Source organism: Ovis canadensis, chromosome 8 (assembly GCF_042477335.2).
Source record: "Ovis canadensis isolate MfBH-ARS-UI-01 breed Bighorn chromosome 8, ARS-UI_OviCan_v2, whole genome shotgun sequence".
In the NCBI taxonomy this organism is placed as follows: domain Eukaryota; kingdom Metazoa; phylum Chordata; class Mammalia; order Artiodactyla; family Bovidae; genus Ovis; species Ovis canadensis.
This window is the reverse complement of record NC_091252.1, coordinates 963,197-972,920: the sequence shown is the minus strand read 5'-3', so window position 1 is coordinate 972,920 and position 9,724 is coordinate 963,197.

Below are 9,724 nucleotides of genomic sequence, written 5' to 3'. Positions count from 1 at the left end.
TAGGGAACCTACGTGTGTGAGGCAGCTACTGGGCGCCCACGGAGTCAGACTCGAGGTGTGCGGGGCTCCAGAGCCCCGCCAGGGGTCCAAGGAGCCTGGTGCTCACCGTGCGGCGCTGAGTCTGGGCTGTCAAGCAACCGCTGGAGGAGACCTGCACTTGCCCTTCCCTTGCATCTGACAGAGCTCTCCCTGCTGGAGCCCTTGGCAGTGTGCAACCCACCGGCCCCTAAGACATCCCCAAGGACGCCTGGTGCAAAGGCAAGGCAGGAGCAGAGCTGAGGCCAGGAAGGCGACAGTGGCATCTCCCAGGCTCAAGGAGCCTGCTCCTTCCATGGCAGGAAGCCTAGCAGCCAGGCAAGTCAGGGCAAGGCTCGGCCAGGGCAGAGCAGCCTCAGACCAGGAACTCTGCCAGATCGGGCCTCTGAGCAGAGCTGGAGATCTGCCATACTGGAGGCGCGCTCAGATCCAGCCAAGCAGGGCTTGAGCCGCACGTGGCTGGGCTGCCTCTTCTTACCTCGAGGAGGCTTGCCACCTTGAATGCTCTTCCTTCGGCTTCCAGGCGCGGAAGCTCTGTGCCTCCTGCAGGTCTTGGCTCAGGGGCTGCTTGCCCTGAGCTGGGGCTGTGGGCGGGAGTCAAGACACGCAGGGGCATACCCCAAACTGCTGCACACTTCTCTGCTGGGGAAGAGAGTGCAAGGGAACGACATGTGAGAGGCAGCTGATCGGCACCCACGGAGTCAGCCTCCAGGTATGCCGGGATGGAGACCCCAGCCAGTGGCCCTGGGAGGTGCGTTTCTTCGTGCGGCGCTGAGTCTCGGCGACCAAGCAACCGCTGGAGGATCCCTGCACTTGCCCTTCCCTTCCCTCTCACAGAGCTCGCCCTGCCTGAGCTCTTGGCAGCATGCAAGCCACCGGCCCCTAAGCATTACCCACGGACGCCTGGGGTCTAAGTTCAAAGGCAAGGCAGATGAGGAGCTGAGGTCAGGAAGGCGCCAGTGGCGTCTCCCAGGCTCACGCAGCCTGCTCCTTCCTGGGCAGGAAGCCTAGCAGTGAGGCAAGTCTGGGCAAGGCTCGCCCAGGGCAGAGCAGCCTCGCGCCAGCAACTCTGCCAGATCGGGCCTCTGAGCAGAGCTGGAGCCCTGCCGTCCTGGAGGCCCACTCGGCTCCAGCCAAGTAGGGCTTGAATCAAAGGGGGCTGGGCTGCCTCTTCTTCCCTCGAGGAGGCTCGCCTCCCCGCCAGCTGTTCACTCGGCTTCCAGGTGGGGGCGCTCTGCGCCTCCTGCAGGTCTTGGCTCAGGGGCTGCTTGCCCTGAGCTGGGGCTGTGGGCGGGAGCCCAGGCACGCAGGGGCAGGCCCCAACCAGCTGCACACGTCTCTGCTAGGGAGGAGAGCGCTAGGGAAGCTACGTGTGTGAGTCAGCTGCTGGGTGCCCAGGGAGTCAGCCTCCGGGTGTGCGGGGCTGCAGACCCCAGCCAGGGGCCCTGGGAGCCTGGTGCACTCCGTGCGGCGCTGAGTCTGGGCGGCCAAGCAACCGCTGGAGGAGCCCTGCACTAGCCCTTCTCTTCCCTCGCACAGAGCTCTTCCGGCTTGAGCCCGTGGCAGTGTGCAACCACTGGCCCCTAAGCCCTCCCAATGGACGCCTGGGGCCTAGGTGCAAGGGCAAGGCAGGAGCGGAGCTGAGGCCAGGAAGGGGCCAGTGGCGTCTCCCAGCCTCGCGCAGCCGGCTCCTTCCTGGGCAGGAAGCCTAGCAGCGAGGCAAGTCTGGGCAAGGCTCGCCGAGGGCAGAGCAGCCTCGCGCCAGCAACTCTGCCAGATCGGGCCTCTGAGCAGAGCTGGAGCTCTGCCGTCCTGGAGGCGCACTCGGCTCCAGCCAAGTAGGGCTTGAGCCAAACGAGGCTGGGCTGCCTCTTCTTCCCTCGAGGAGGCTCGGCTCCCCGCCAGCTGTTCACTCGGCTTCCAGGTGGGGTCGCTCTGCGCCTTCTGCAGGTCTTGGCTCAGGGGCTGCTTGCCCTGAGCTGGGGCTGTGGGCGGGAGCCCAGGCACGCAGGGGCAGGCCCCAACCAGCTGCACACGTTTCTGCTGGGGAGGAGAGCGCTAGGGAAGCTACGTGTGTGAGGCAGCTGCTGGACTCCCAGGGAGTCAGCCTCCGGGTGTGCGGGGCTGCAGACCCCAGCCAGGGGCCCTGGGAGCCTGGTGCACTCCGTGCGGCGTTGAGTCTGGGCAGCCAAGCAACCGCTGGAGGAGCCCTGCTCTAGCCCTTCCTTTCCCTGGCACAGAGCACTTCCTGCTGGAGCCCTTGGCAGTGTGCAAGCCACCGGCCCCTAAGCCTTCCCCAAGGAAGCCTGGGGCCTAGGTGCAAAGGCAAGGCAGGAGCGGAGCTGAGGCCAGGAAGGAGCCAGTGGCGTCTCCCAGCCTCGCTCAGCCGGCTCCTTCCTGGGCAGGAAGCCTAGCAGCGAGGCAAGTCTGGGCAAGGCTTGCCCAGGGTAGAGCAGCCTCGCGCCAGCAACTCTGCCAGATCGGTGCTCTCAGCAGAGCTCGAGCTTTGCCGTCCTGGAGGCGCACTCGGCTCCAGCCAAGTAGGGCTTGAGACAAACGACGCTGGGCTGCCTCTTCTTCCCTCGAGGGCGCTCGCCTCCCCGCCAGCTGTTCACTCGGCTTCCAGGTGGGGGCGCTCAGCGACTCGTGCAAGTCTTGGCTCAGGGGCTGCTTGCCCTGAACTGGGGCTGTGGGCGGGAGCCCAGCCACGCAGGGGCAGGCCCCAACCAGCTGCACACGTCTCTGCTGGGGAGGAGAGCGCTAGGGAAGCTACGTGTGTGAGGAAGCTGCTGGGCGCCCAGTGAGTCAGCCTCCGGGTGTGCGGGGCTGCAGACCCCAGCCAGGGGTCCTGGGAGGCTGCTGCACTCCGTTCGGCGCTGAGTCTGGGCGGCCAAGCAACCGCTGGAGGTGCCCTGCACTTGCCTTTCCTTCCCTCTCACAGAGCTCTCCCTGCTGGAACCCTTGGCAGTGTGCAAGCCACCGGCTCCTAAGCCCTCCCTAAGGACGCCTGGGGCCTAGGTGCAAAGGCAAGGTAGGAGGGGAAATGAGGCCAGGAAGGCGCCAGTGGCGTCTCCCAGCCTCGCGCAGCCTGCTTCTTCCGCGCAGGAAGCCTTGCAGCGAGGCAAATCTGGGCAAGGCTCGCCCAGGGCAGTGCAGCCTCGCGCCAGCAACTCTGCCAGATCGGGGCTCTGAGCAGAGCTGGAGCTCTGCCGTTCTGGAGGCGCACTCGGCTCCAGCCAAGTAGGGCTTGAGCCAAACGAGGCTGGGCTGCCTCTTCTTCCCTCGAGGAGTATCACCTACCTCCCAGCTGTTCACTCGGCTTCCAGGTGGGGGCGCTCTGCTCCTCCTGCAGGTCTTGGGTCAGGGGCTGCTTGCCCTGAGCTGAGGCTGTGGGCGGGAGCCCAGGCACGCAGGGGCAGGCCCCAACCAGCTGCACACGTCTCTGCTGGGGAGGAGAGCGCTAGGGAAGCTACGTGTGAGAGGCAGCTGCTGGGCGCCCAGGGAGTCAGCCTCCGGGTGTGCGGGGCTGCAGACCCCAGCCAGGGGCCATGGGAGCCTGGTGCACTCCGTGCAGCGCTGAGTCTGGGCGGCCAAGCAACCGCTGGAGGAGCCCTGCACTAACCCTTCCCTTCCCTCGCACAGAGCTCTTCCTGCTGGAGCCCTAGCCACGGGCCCCTAAGCCCTCCCCAAGGACGCCTGGGGCCTAGGTGCAAAGGCGAGGAAGGAGAGGAGCTGAGGCGAGGAAGGAGCCGGTGGCGTCTCCCAGCCTCGCGCAGCCTGCTCCTTCCGGGGCAGGAAGCCTAGCAGCGAGGCAAGTCTGGGCAAGGCTCGCCCAGGGCAGAGCAGCCTCGTGCCAGCAACTCTGCCAGATCGGGGCTCTGAGCAGAGCTGGAGCTCTGCCGTCCTGGAGGCGCACTCGGCTCCAGCCAAGTAGGGCTTGAGCCAAACGAGGCTGGGCTGCCTCTTCTTCCCTCGAGTAGGCTCGGCTCCCCGCCAGTTGTTCACTCGGCTTCCAGGTGGGGGCGCTCTGCGCCTCCTGCAGGTCTTGGCTCAGGGGCTGCTTGCCCTGAGCTGGGGCTGTGGGCGGGAGCCCAGGCACGCAGGGGCAGGCCCCAACCAGCTGCACACGTCTCTGCTGGAGAGGAGAGCGCTAGGGAAGCTACGTGTGTGAGGCAGCTGCTGGGCGCCCAGGGAGTCAGCGTCCGGGTGTGCGGGGCTGCAGACCCCAGCCAGGGGCCCTGGGAGCCTGGTGCACTCAATGCGGGGCTGAGTCTGGGCGGTCAAGAAACCGCTGGAGGAGCCCAGCACTAACCCTTCCCTTCCCTCGCACAGAGTTCTTCCTGCTGGAGCCCTTGGCAGTGTGCAAGCCACCGGCCCCTAAGCCCTCCCAATGGACGCCTGGGAACTAGGTGCAAGGGCCAGGCAGGAGCGGAGCTGAGGCCAGGAAGGCGCCAGTGGCGGCTCCCAGCCTCGCGCAGCCGGCTCCTTCCTGGGCAGGAAGCCTAGCAGTGAGGCAAGTCTGGGCAAGGCTCGCCCAGGCCAGAGCATCCTCGCGCCTGCAACTCTGCCAGATCGGGGCTCTGAGCAGAGCTGGAGCTCTGCCGTTCTGGAGGCGCACTCGGCTCCAGCCAAGTAGGGCTTGAGCCAAACGAGGCTGGGCTGCCTCTTCTTCCCTCAAGGAGGCTCACCTACCCGCCAGCTGTTCACTCGGCTTCCAGGTGGGGGCGCTCTGCGCCTCCTTCAGTTCTTGGCTCAGGGGCTGCTTGCCCTGAGCTGGGGCTGTGGGCGGGAGCCCAGCCACGCAGGGGCAGGCCCCAACCAGCTGCACACGTCTCTGCTGGGGAGGAGAGCGCTAGGGAAGCTACGTGTGAGAGGCAGCTGCTGGGCGCCCAGGGAGTCAGCCTCCGGGTGTGCAGGGCTGCAGACCCCAGCCAGGGGCCATGGGAGCCTGGTGCACTCCGTGCAGCGCTGAGTCTGGGAGGCCAAGCAACCGCTGGAGGAGCCCTGCACTAACCCTTCCCTTCCTTCGCACAGAGCTCTTCCTGCTGGAGCCCTAGCCACGGGCCCCTAAGCCCTCCCCAAGGACGCCTGGGGCCTAGGTGCAAAGGCGAGGCAGGAGCGGAGCTGAGGCGAGGAAGGAGCCGGTGGCGTCTCCCAGCCTCGCGCAGCCGGCTCCTTCCTGGGCAGGAAGCCTAGCAGCGAGGCAAGTCTGGGCAAGGCTCGCCCAGGGCAGAGCAGCCTCGCGCCATCAACTCTGCCAGATCGGGGCTCTGAGCAGAGCTGGAGCTCTGCCGTCCTGGAGGCGCACTCGGCTCCAGCCAAGTAGGGCTTGAGCCAAAGGAGGCTGGGCTGCCTCTTCTTCCCTCGAGGGGGCTCGCCTCCCCGCCAGCTGTTCACTCGGCTTCCAGGTGGGGGCGCTCAGCGACTCGTGCAGGTCTTGGCTCAGGGGCTACTTGCCCTGAGCTGGGGCTGTGGGCGGGATCCCAGGCACGCAGGGGCAGGCCCCAACCAGCTGCACACGTCTCTGCTGGGGAGGAGAACGCTAGGGAATCTACGTGTGAGAGGCAGCTGCTGGGCGCCCAGGGAGTCAGCCTCAGGGTGTGCGGGGCTGCAGACCCCAGCCAGGGACCCTGGGAGCCTTTTGCACTCCGTGCGGCGATGAGTCTGGGCAGCCCAGCAACCGCTGGATGAGCCCTGCACTAGCCCTTCCCTTCCCTCGCACAGAGCTCTTCCTACTGGAGCCCTTGGCAGTGTGCAAGCCACCGGCCCCAAAGCCCTCCCAAAGGACGCCTGGGGCCTAGGAGGCCAGGAAGGCGCCAGTGGCGTCTCCCAGCCTCGCGCAGCCGGCTCCTTCCTGGGCAGGAAGCCTAGCAGCGAGGCAAGTCTGGGCAAGGCTCGCCCAGGGCAGAGCAGTCTCGCGCCAGCAACTCTGCCAGATCGGGCCTCTGAGCAGAGCTGGAGCTCTGCCGTCCTGGAGGCGCACTCGGCTCCAGCCAAGTAGGGCTTGAGCCAAACGAGGCTGGGCTGCCTCTTCTTCCCTCGAGGAGGCTCGGCTCCCCTCCAGCTGTTCACTCGGCTTCCAGGTGGGGGCGCTCTGCGCCTCCTGCAGGTCTTGGCTCAGGGGCTGCTTGCCCTGAGCTGGGGCTGTGGGCGGGAGCCCAGGCACGCAGGGGCAGGCCCCAACCAGCTGCACACGTCTCTGCTGGGGAGGAGAGCGCTAGGGAAGCTACGTGTGTGAGTCAGCTGCTGGGCGCCCAGGGAGTCAGCCTCCATGTGGGCGGGGATGCAGACCCCAGCCAGGGTCCCTGGCAGCCTGGTGCACTCCCTGCGGCGCTGAGTCTGGGCGGCCAAGCAACCGCTGGAGGAGCCCTGCACTAGCCCTTCTCTTCCCTCGCACAGAGCTCTTCTGGCTTGAGCCCTTGGCAGTGTGCAAGCCACTGGCCCCTAAGCCCTCCCAATGGACGCCTGGGGCCTAGGTGCAAGGGCAAGGCAGGAGCGGAGCTGAGGCCAGGAAGGCGCCAGTGGCGTCTCCCAGCCTCGCGCAGCCGGCTCCTTCCTGGGCAGGAAGCCTAGCAGCGAGGCAAGTCTGGGCAATGTTCGGCCAGGGCACAGCAGCCTCGCGCCAGAAACTCTGCCAGATCGGGCCTCTGAGCAGAGCTGGAGCTCTGCCGTCCTGGAGGCGCACTCGGCTCCAGCCAAGCAGGGCTTGAGCCAAACGAGGCTGGGCTGCCTCTTCTTCCCTCAAGGAGGCTCACCTCCCCGCCAGCTGTTCACTCGGCTTCCAGGTGGGGGCGCTCTGCGCCTCCTGCAGGTCTTGGCTCAGGGGCTACTTGCCCTGAGCTGGGGCTGTGGGCGTGAGCCCAGGGACGCAGGGGCAGGCCCCAACCAGCTGCACACGTCTCTGCTGGGGAGGAGAGCGCTAGGGAAGCTACGTGTGTGAGGCAGCTGCTGGGCGCCCAGGGAGTCAGCCTCCGGGTGTGCGGGGCTGCAGACAAAAGCCACGGGCCCTGGGAGGCTGGTACACTCCGTTCGGCGCTGAGTCTGTGCGGCCAAGCAACCGCTGGAGGTGCCCTACACTTGCCTTTCTTTCCCTCTCACAGAGCTCTCCCTGCTGGAACCCTTGGCAGTGTGCAAGCCACCGGTCCCTAAGCCCTCCCTAAGGATGCCTGGGGCCTAGGTGCAAAGGCAAGGCAGGACCAGAGCTGAGGCCAGGAAGGGGCAAATGGCGTCTCCCAGCCTCGCGCAGCCTGCTTCTTCCGGGCAGGAAGCCTAGCAGCCGGGCAAGTCTGGGCAAGGCTCGCCGAGGGCAGAGCAGCCTCGCGCGAGCAACTCTGCCAGATCGGGCCTCTGAGCAGAGCTGGAGCTCTGCCGTCCTGGAGGCGCACTCGGCTCCATCCAAGTAGGGCTTGAGCCAAACGAGGCTGGGCTGCCTCTTCTTCCCTCGAGGGGGCTCGCCTCCCCGCCAGCTGTTCACTAGGCTTCCAGGTGGGGGGGCTCAGCGACTCGTGCAGGTCTTCGCTCAGGGGCTGCTTGCCCTGATCTGGGGCTGTGGGCGGGAGCCCAGGCACGCAGGGGCAGGCCCCAACCAGCTGCACACGTCTCTGCTGGGGAGCAGAGCGCTAGGGAATCTTCGTGTGTGAGGCAGCTGCTGGGCGCCCAGGGAGTCAGCCTCCGGGTGTGCGGGGCTGAAGACCCCAGCCAGCGGCCCAGGGAGCCTGGTGCACTCCGTGCGGCACTGAGTCTGGGCGGCCAAGCAACCGCTGGAGGAGCCCAGCACTAACCCTTCCCTTCCCTCGCACAGAGCTCTTCCTGCTGGAGCCCTTGGCATGTGCAAGCCACCGGCCCCTAAGCCCTCCCAAAGGACGCCTGGGGCCTAGGTCCAAAGGTGAGGCAGGAGCGGAGCTGAGGCCAGGAAGGCGCCAGTGGCGTCTCCCAGCCTCGCGCAGCCTGCTCCTTCCTGGGCAGGAAGCCTAGCAGCCAGGCAAGTCTGGGCAAGGCTCGCCCAGGGCAGAGCAGCCTCGCGCCAGCATCTCTGCCAGATCGGGCCTCTGAGCAGAGCTGGAGCTCTGCCGTTCTGGAGGCGCACTCGGCTCCAGCCAAGTAGGGCTTGAGCCAAACGAGGCTGGGCTGCCTCTTCTTCCCTCGAGGAGGCTCGCCTCCCCGCCAGCTCTTCACTCGGCTTCCAGGTGGGGGCGCTCTTCGCCTCTTGCAGGTCTTGGCTCAGTGGCTGCTTGCCCTGAGCTGGGCCTGTGGGCCGGAGCCCAGGCACGCAGGGGCATTCCCCCAACCAGCTGCACACGTCTCTGCTGGGGAGGAGAGCGCTAGGGAAGCCAAGTGTGTAAGGCAGCTGCTAGGCGCCCAGGGAATCAGCCTCCAGGTGTGCGGGGCTGCAGACCCCAGCCAGGGGCCCTGGGAGCCTGGTGCACTCCGTGCGGCGCTGAGTCTGGGCGGCCAAGCAACTGCTGGAGGAGCCCTGCACTTGCCCTTCCCTTCCCTCTCACAGAGCTCTCCCTGCTGGAGCCCTTGACAGTGTGCAAGCCACCGGCCCTTAAGCCCTTCCCAAGGACGCCTGGGGCCTAGGTGCAAAGGCAAGGCAGGAGCGGAGCTAAGGCCAGAAAGGCGCCAGTAGCGTCTCCCAGCTTCTCGCAGCCTGCTTTTACTGCTGGAACCCTTGCCTCTGCGGCACTCAGTAGCCCCTAATCGCGACTCCAATCCCGGAACTCCACCCTGACCTCAAAACCCTATATCCCAAACCTGTAAACTGAATGCCTAGCTCGAATCCCCAAACAATGAACCTGAAACCTGATACCTTAACCCTAACCCGACCTCAAACCAAAACACCTACCCCTTAATACCAAACCCAAACTCCAATCTCCAAACCGCAACCCCAAACCGCAAACCTCTAACCCCGAAGCCGAACCCCAAACCCCAAGCCCCTAATCAGAACAAGAACCCCCAAACTCCGAACCCCAAACCCCTAACTCGAACACCATACCATGAACCCCAACCCATTTCCCGAATCCAAATCTCTAACCCCAAGCACCGAACTCCCAACCTGAACCCGAATCCCCTAACCCAATCCCCTACCTGAACCCTTTACCATAACCCGAAAACGAAACACCAAACCCCTAACCCATAACCTGAACTGCGACCCCCTACCCTAAAACAGAAGCCCCTGTCACTAACCCCTAACCAGAACAGCGAACCCCTTAACCGAACCTCAAAGGCCGAACCCCAAACCCCTAACCCGATCCGTGAACCCCTAACTCGTACCCGAACCCCTAACCCGAGCCCCAAACCCAAACCCCGACCCCCAAACCCCATACCACAAACCCCGAACCATGTAGCCCAAACCCCGAATCCATAACTCAAACCCCGAACCCCAAATCTGGAACCCGAACCCCCAACCCCAAACCGCTAACACGAACCCCACACCCAGACCGCACACCCCTAATGCCTTACCGGAAACGCAAACCCATAAAGTGAACCCCAAACCCTGAACCCAAACCCCTAACCCGTACCCCACACCCCACACCCCCAACCCAAACCCCAAACCCCTAACCCAAACTGCGAACACCTAACCCGAATTCTAAACCCCGAAACCCAAACCCCAAAACCCAACCCTCAAACCCAAACTCCAAACCCCTGATCCGAACCCCAAACCCCAAACCCCTAGCCGGAACCCCAA